Source organism: Ostrea edulis, chromosome 8 (genome assembly GCF_947568905.1).
Source record: "Ostrea edulis chromosome 8, xbOstEdul1.1, whole genome shotgun sequence".
Taxonomy (NCBI): Eukaryota; Metazoa; Mollusca; class Bivalvia; order Ostreida; family Ostreidae; genus Ostrea; species Ostrea edulis.
The window spans coordinates 41,946,683-41,954,530 of record NC_079171.1 but is presented as its reverse complement, the minus strand read 5'-3'; the positions used below and the strand labels follow the sequence as shown (position 1 = coordinate 41,954,530).

At 31.0% G+C, this 7,848-nt stretch overlaps 1 long non-coding RNA gene across 1 annotated transcript; it reads left to right on the top strand.

Moving 5' to 3' along the window:
• Window positions 1–4,163: 4,163 nt before the first annotated feature.
• Window positions 4,164–7,091, top strand: LOC130049075 (uncharacterized). Its single transcript, XR_008797597.1, has 3 exons — window positions 4,164–4,214; window positions 4,829–4,883; window positions 6,662–7,091. It is a non-coding gene; the product is annotated as an uncharacterized LOC130049075 (long non-coding RNA).
• The last annotated feature ends 757 nt before the right edge of the window (window positions 7,092–7,848 follow it).

The following is a 7,848-nucleotide window of genomic DNA, read 5'->3' as shown; positions in this document are numbered from 1 at the left end:
ATTCGTACCGAGTATTGTAGCTCGATGTATCCTTTCGAAAATTGTCAATGATATCACCTAAATATTGTGGTACAAGATAGAAGTGAGTTTTATACATTGTCATTACTTTTGTAATTTCCCGTCTTTTACTTAGTGCTTCCCAACCCGTTTCTAAATATAATGATTCTTTGGATGCAAAAATTTGCAATCCCGTTACGATTCTAGCTGCATGGAGCTGTACTTTTTCAAATTTTTCGATTGATGCAGAAGAACATCCATCCCACACGACTGAACCATATTCTAGTATAGGTTTAACAAAGGTCATACACAATTTAGATAGTTTGTTTCTACATAAAGTGAATTTGAGTTTCCTTAGAAGTCCTACTTTTTTATACGCATTGTTTAAAATATCATTGATATACATAGACAATTTTAAATCATTGGAAAAAGTGAGAGCAAGACGTTTGTGGGAAGAAATAATTTCTAATTCAATAATTTTCAAAAAAGCAGTCTTGGAATTTCATTATGCTTTGCCTTGGTAAAAAAAATAAAACTTTAGTTTTATTAGGATTAAATTTCAAAAGCCAGTTATTTGACCATTCTTCAAGAATTTTGAGATCATGATTTATAACATTTTCTATATTACATATATTCTTATCTGCATATTGAATTGAATTATCATCTTCGTACAATCTACAAAACGATAACATATTCTGTGCTACATCATTAACATAGATTAAAAACAAAAGCGATCCCAGTACAGATCCTTGAGGCACTCCAGCATTGACAGTTAAACTGAATGATAACAAATCCTTATACATCACTTTCTGACGTCTATTACACAAATAACTTTTAAACCATTGAAAAAGATTTCCACATATTTCATATTTTTGTAATCTAAAAAGAAGTCCCTAACGCCAAACCCTGTCGAAAGCTTAAGAAATATCACAAAAAACCATACAACATGATGTACCTTCATCAATATTCTTCACTTTACTGAGATATGTTTCAATAAGTTGGTAAACTGTAGAGTGACCAGGCAAAAAAAAAAAAACAGCTTGGTACTTATAAAACAGGTTGTTGCTATGAAAATAATTATAGCCATATTTAAAAATTATTCTTTATTGGTTGCCTGTTGTTACATCTCTGTGTTATTTGAATTTTAATCGACGATGAATACACATCTCTCTCTCTCTCTCTCTCTCTCTCTCTCTCTCTCTCTCTCTCTCTTATCAAAGTTATTAATTTTCCTTTGAAAATGGCATGTAAAAGAAAACATTTAAAAGGGAAATATATAGAGGGTAAGCCTAGGGTAGCAGTCTATAATTACATGTAGCACCACACGCCACAGAGAGAGACCTAACATCAACATTACTAAGAGATACCGGTAAACTTCAGTAGCTCGAACACCGATATGTCGAATACCACGGATGTCTCGAATTGAATACCTTGCTTATCTCGAAGTAGCAGTATTGCCCCAAGTGCTAAAACACATGCTTTATCTCGAAGTCCGGGAAATTTCTCGCTTCATTGACTTCACATCTGAAATACTCAATCATCCCGTTATGCTAAGTTTACGGTCTGTTGGACGTTTCTGTTAGGTCTAGCTCGGGCTTCATGGAACCATTCTCGATAATAACGCTTTTATAAACCCCAAGCTATTGATTTGGAAGCTTTTCTAATTATAGGTGTTTGGAGGTGATCATTTGTATTTGATTGATTGATTGTATGCAAGGTGAAGATAACGAACAGTGATCAATCTCATAACTCCTACAAGCAATACAAAATAGATAGTTGGGCAAACACGGACCCCTGGACACACCAGAGGTTGGATCAGGTGCCTAAGAGGAGTAAGCATCCCCTGTTGACCGGTCACACCCGCCGTGAGCCCCATATCCTGATATTGCTTAACGTCCTTCGAGAGAATTTTCACTCATATGGAGACGTCATCATTGCCGGTGAAGGTCTGCAAAATTTAGGCCTACTAAAAACCTTTCGCATAGCGATGCATTCTATAAATAGAAGACAAGAAAATCAATAGACTGTTGACAAGTGACTTCACACCCCTACTAACGGAACATATTCTTTATCGGTGTTAAGTAGAGCGTAAAATCAAAGACTATCGAATGAAATATAATCTCGCTGTTCCGAGACTCCAACGCGAGCTACCCGAGACCCGGTGTATTTTCTAACGGATATGGATGTGCTTTAAGGAATTGCAGTGTTAATGTAAGTATCAATTAGAAATTATGGTATATTGTGCTTTATTTGTTTTTGCAATATATAGATCTACGTATCAATGCATTATTTTCCTAATGCCATCAGCTAATAAAGCTTAAATAAGAAATGGTAAGAAAGAGTTATCGTCCTTAGATTTGGACCTAGGCCAACTTTGAAAGAACTCTTGATTATCGTGAAAAAAAAATGAGAGGACGTCTTTCTATTTCAAAGTGCCATAATTAAATTTTAATGTTGCATAGGGATTGTGTTCAATTTATCAAACACTGAAATGTTGCATACAATTTACCATTTTCACGCAGAAAATACTATAGTCTGTTTCATATTTGAGGTATATATCTATCTGTGAATGGACATGTTACAAGCAAAGAAAGATGCATTGCAAGTATTTTAAAACTTCTAAACTTAATATTGCTTTGGTGGAAACAATCATTTTCCTAATTTAGCAGTATAGATAAAGTGAATTCATTTTATAAAATTTACTTTCTTATATAAAATCATAGTAGAAAACATTTAAAATTCCTGAGTGGTGCAGGTCTCATACTCATTTACAGATTCACAGTTTATAGCTCTGATTTTCTGTAACCACACACATGTATAATTACTAATGTTTATTTATGCAAGCATTTATGATATATATTAATCATTAACACATATATTAATGTGACGGGACAATGTACATGGATATACATCATAACTGTTTCCTTTATTGATACATTAAGCAGTAAATATTTTCATAAGTCATTTCTAAAAAGAGAATTTTTCCTTTTATGAATGAAATACCAACATGCATTTCTGATCTTTTTAATTAATATAGATTTACTTATTCCAATTACAAACTTATAATTACAGAAACACACATGTGATAATATCAATAATCTGTTTCATATTTAGATTAGTCATGTATCTGTATGTTAGAGGACAATCTGTACAAAAATTTAAAATCTTAAATCAAATATTGAATCACAATTAGGATTACATTGCACAACACTGTAATTAACTATTGTTTTAATATACATCAACTATATTTTGTCTTTAAGAAAGCTTTGCCGTTTCATTTTTAGTATTACATTTCGCAACATAATTAAACAGTTAAGTCTCAGAAATCAAAATTGAGTTGTGATGATGATCTCATCCAGAAGCTGTTCTAGAAATTTAGGAGAAGAAGTTATTTTGCATGATCATATTACATGGATTTTTTTTTCAAGTTTGGCCAAGTTAGGATCATAGTGTTCACTGAGTATTATTTAACCTAAAGTAAAGAATTTTGTATTTATAAGCTCTCTTTAATGAAAAGCTGACTGTGCAATGTTAATTATTTTACATGTTTTAGTTTGTGGTATATATTTAACTGAATTGCCTTGTGAACAGATTTGTGAATTAAATACAATTGTAACTGATCAAAATATTTATTATATTGCATGTTGATGGAGTTTTGAAAACTTAAAAGCATAAATTAAGACGTCAAATAAAAATTGTGTTTCTCACCCTAAATTAAACACACTACCCCTAGTTTTTAAAATAAACATATTGTTGAAGAGATCATTGAAGAAACATTGTTTGGGGGACTTGACATCTGTAATTCAATTTTATCTATAATAAGTAATTTTAATCAAACTAAATCTAAAAGTTTCATTGACAAGTGAAAATAAGTTCAAATGGAGATTGTGATCAGAATGTTAAAACTTAATTATTTACAGTTAAAGAAAAAAGATATGAATTATATATCCCAATCTGAATTAAAATTAGACTGGTATATTCGACTTGTCTTCGGTACACCTCAATACTAGGAAGTGTATCATAGAGAAGTGGGATTCTTTTTCTCTTGCCATTATTTTGACTTACACAGCAATTTATATTTTTAGCCTAAATTTCAAATCTTAATACATATTTGTGCATGTGTCTGCTTTCAGTGTACTTTTTGGGAACTTTGAGTGATTACCACCCTCTGAACAAATGCATTTTGAGATCTTCAAAGGAATCCTAGATTTGTCAAGGTATCACATCTTCCTATAATTGAATGTAATGATTATGTTTTCAAGATTTTAATTCAAAGGAGATTATTCTGTCTACAAAGCGAGATAATTTTATCTGTCCTTAAATTTTTAACCAAGCTATACACTGCATGCAGATAATTATGTTTCTTAAAAAAATGTTATAGTATTTAAACATCTTTTTATGCATGATTGTATATGTACATGTAACAGAACTTATGAAGTACATGTATATGTGTTCAGTGTTTTATTATGTAAAATTTACTTAGGAGTACAACTACATTTACAAATTATGTACATGCATACAAAGGCATAAACACAATTTCTACCTCAAAACTTTCATCATATACAAGTAAAAAAATTAAGATTATAAGAATTAAGCTAATAATTATACATGTAGCAGATCTTAGAAATATTTTCATGAAGAGATAAATTATTGTTTATGCTATCACTTTGCCTGCATGTATTTATGTCTTGGTTGAGTATATAGTACACTTGCAGGTGACACAGACTGTTTCATGGAATACTGAATCTTAATTATTGACAAATCGTATAATTTCATAATATTACGTTTTTTGTTACATACTAAATAACTGCATGATTTTTTTTCCTTTTAGAAGCCATATGTTTTAATTGCTGCCCATCAAATAGTACAGTGTCTTTGTGTAAATTGTAAGTATTCAGTGTCTTAGTATAAATTGTAAGTATTTTGAAGCATGATGTTACAGTTCGTTTATTATGTCTCCCCTCTTCCAGGGGGATCGAGCACAGGCACTTATTTCATACATGAGTCCCCCTCCTTAATAATACCGGTATTATTAAGGAGGGGGACTCATGTATGAAACAAGTGCCTGTGGGATCGAAACATTGTTTTGTATTTTCTGTCTGTCACAAATTCTTGTGAACGCTTCTCTCCTCCTATATGGCTTATCCGATATACTTGAAACTTTGTACAATGCTTCATTGCAATATGTAGATGTGCATATTGTTGGGACGGGAGGATCCAGTTATTTTCCTAAAAGTTATAGTGGATCTAAGAGGGGTGGAAGATGTTTAAATAGCATGTGAATGCTTCTCCTCTGATATGGATTATCAGAGTTAGACTTAAACTTTTCACAATACTTCAATGCCATTTGTAGATTGGCATATATTGTAGGGATAGGAGGATCCAATTGTTTTCTTAAAATATGAGGGGTGGACGGTATAAAATAATTTGTGAACACTTCTATATAGCTGATCGGAGTTCATAAATGCTTATATGCTTCTGCTCATGCTTTCTCCTAGCTCCATACCATACAGTACACTAAGGGGCAGTTTCATTTGGAGAACTTCCAATTTTGGGAGCTCAGGGAGACATATGTATTTCCTAATAAACAATCTTTAGTTTCAAATTGTGATTGTGGTATTTTTGTTTCTCTTTTATAAAATGTTAATTATATTAAATATCTATTTTGAAAAAAATCATAAAATATATATGTAAAGTTATAAATAAGATTTTTCTTTCTGGTAAAATAGGCATAGTGTATATGCAGTGTAGATAGAAATAAATCACATAGCAAAGACAAATTCCAAATCGATTTTAGCTCACATGAGCTGAAAGCTTGAAACAGCAATTCTGGTCAATTTTTGCTGCCATCAGTCCATCTGTACAACCTTTTCAACTTCTTCTCCAGAACCATAGTGTTAATTTCAGCCTAACTTTCCACCCTTCACAGGGGAGATTATCACAAAATAGGGTGGGGTCATTAAAAGTCTTCTAAAAAACCACAGGGCCAGAAGAGCTGCGATTTACATGCAAGCTTCCTGGCATAGTGCAGATTCAAGTTTGATAACATCATGCCCCCGGGGGTAGGATGGGGCAACAATTGGGGATCAAAATTTCACATACAAATATATAAGGAAATTTTTTTAATTTTTCTTTAAAAAAATCACTGGGCCAGAAAGTCTTACATTTATGTCAAAGCTTCCCGACATAGTGCAGATTTAAGTTTGTTAACTAAGTTTGTTAACATTATGCCCCCTCCCCCCTCACCCCCCAGGGGAAGGATGTGGCCACAATAGGGGATCAAAGTTTAACATACAAATATACAGGGACAATCTTTTTCTCAAGAACCATTGGGACAACAAAATTTACATTTACATGAGAGCTTCCTGACATAGTGCAGATTCAATTTTGTAATAATCATGGTTACGGGGTTAAGTTGGGGCCACAATATGGATCAAAGCTTTACATGCAAATATACAAGAACAATCTTTAAATATGGGCCAAGGTAACTCATGTGGTCCATGAGCCTCTTGTCTTTAATGCTATTGATACTAAATTGAAACAGAATAGATATCTAGAAGGAGTAATTAAGTAATTAAGACAATCAATCAGTATTCATATTTCATACTGGAAAATAAAATTTAGATAGCTTATATTGATCATTGTGAATTTTTTTTTCTTTCAGATATTCATTTTGAGGAAATAGCTGGTGTGCAGTGCACATTCTTAAATGAATTCATCAGTTTACATTAAGGATCTACCTTCAAATCCTGCAATCTGGGATGCTTTAAAGTGCATGTCACAGACTAAAGTTATAAAAATAACTTCCAAGAATTTTTAAGAAATTGTTATAACTTTAAAATGTATGTATATATACTGATATTGAATTAAATTTTATAAAATTTCAGCATCTGATTTTATGTATATATAGACATATTGTAAAGATTTTCCACTCTAAAGGTTTAATTTCTTTAATATTTAAGACTAAAAAAAAAAAACTTTTATGCAGATACAGTGGTGTAACATTGTCTTACTTTCTGACCAATACATATAGAAAAGAAACCTATGTATATTTCAATAAATGTGAAAAATGTTCAACCATTGAAATTCCATTTATGAGCAGTAACTTGTACATAGTACTTCTTAACCAACTTTGATACTGTATAACTATAACTACCTGCTTGCATGCATTGCAGAGCACAGCCGTAGTAATAATTCATATTTGCTGATGAATTGCTTTAGCATAAATAGTAAAATTGGTATGTTAAGTTTTAAATTTATGAAAATGCATATTAGGCTTTTCACAGATATTTCGTAAGAGATATAGAAAATATGTATATATTCATATAATTTGTATAAATCCTGCTAATCTAGCTTCTTCCTAAGTGAGGTGTATGGCACGCCATATTTATATCTACCGGGTATTCATGTAAGGATTTCGTATATAATTTATGAAATATCTTCTATTTCTGATAAGATATCTAATAAATCTTATAAGATATATATCTTATATAATTTACAGTTTATAAAATATGTAAGATATATATTATAAATTGTGAAAGATATCTCCTAAGCTTTATAAGATATCTTGTATATCAAATGATATCTTATCATGTTTAACAGATATCGTATAAAAATAGAAGGTATTTCAAATTTATTTTAATGATATCTTATAAAACATAAGATATCTTAAATGTTTTATAAGATTTCTCACAAGCTTTATAAGTTATCTTGCATATCTTATAAGATATCTCATAAACATTTTTTTTTTAAAAATATAGCTGAAGCTTTGATATATCTTATAATATACATGCAAGATATCTTATATGTTTTATGAAATATCTTATAAAAGTAAATTCATATGATACATTA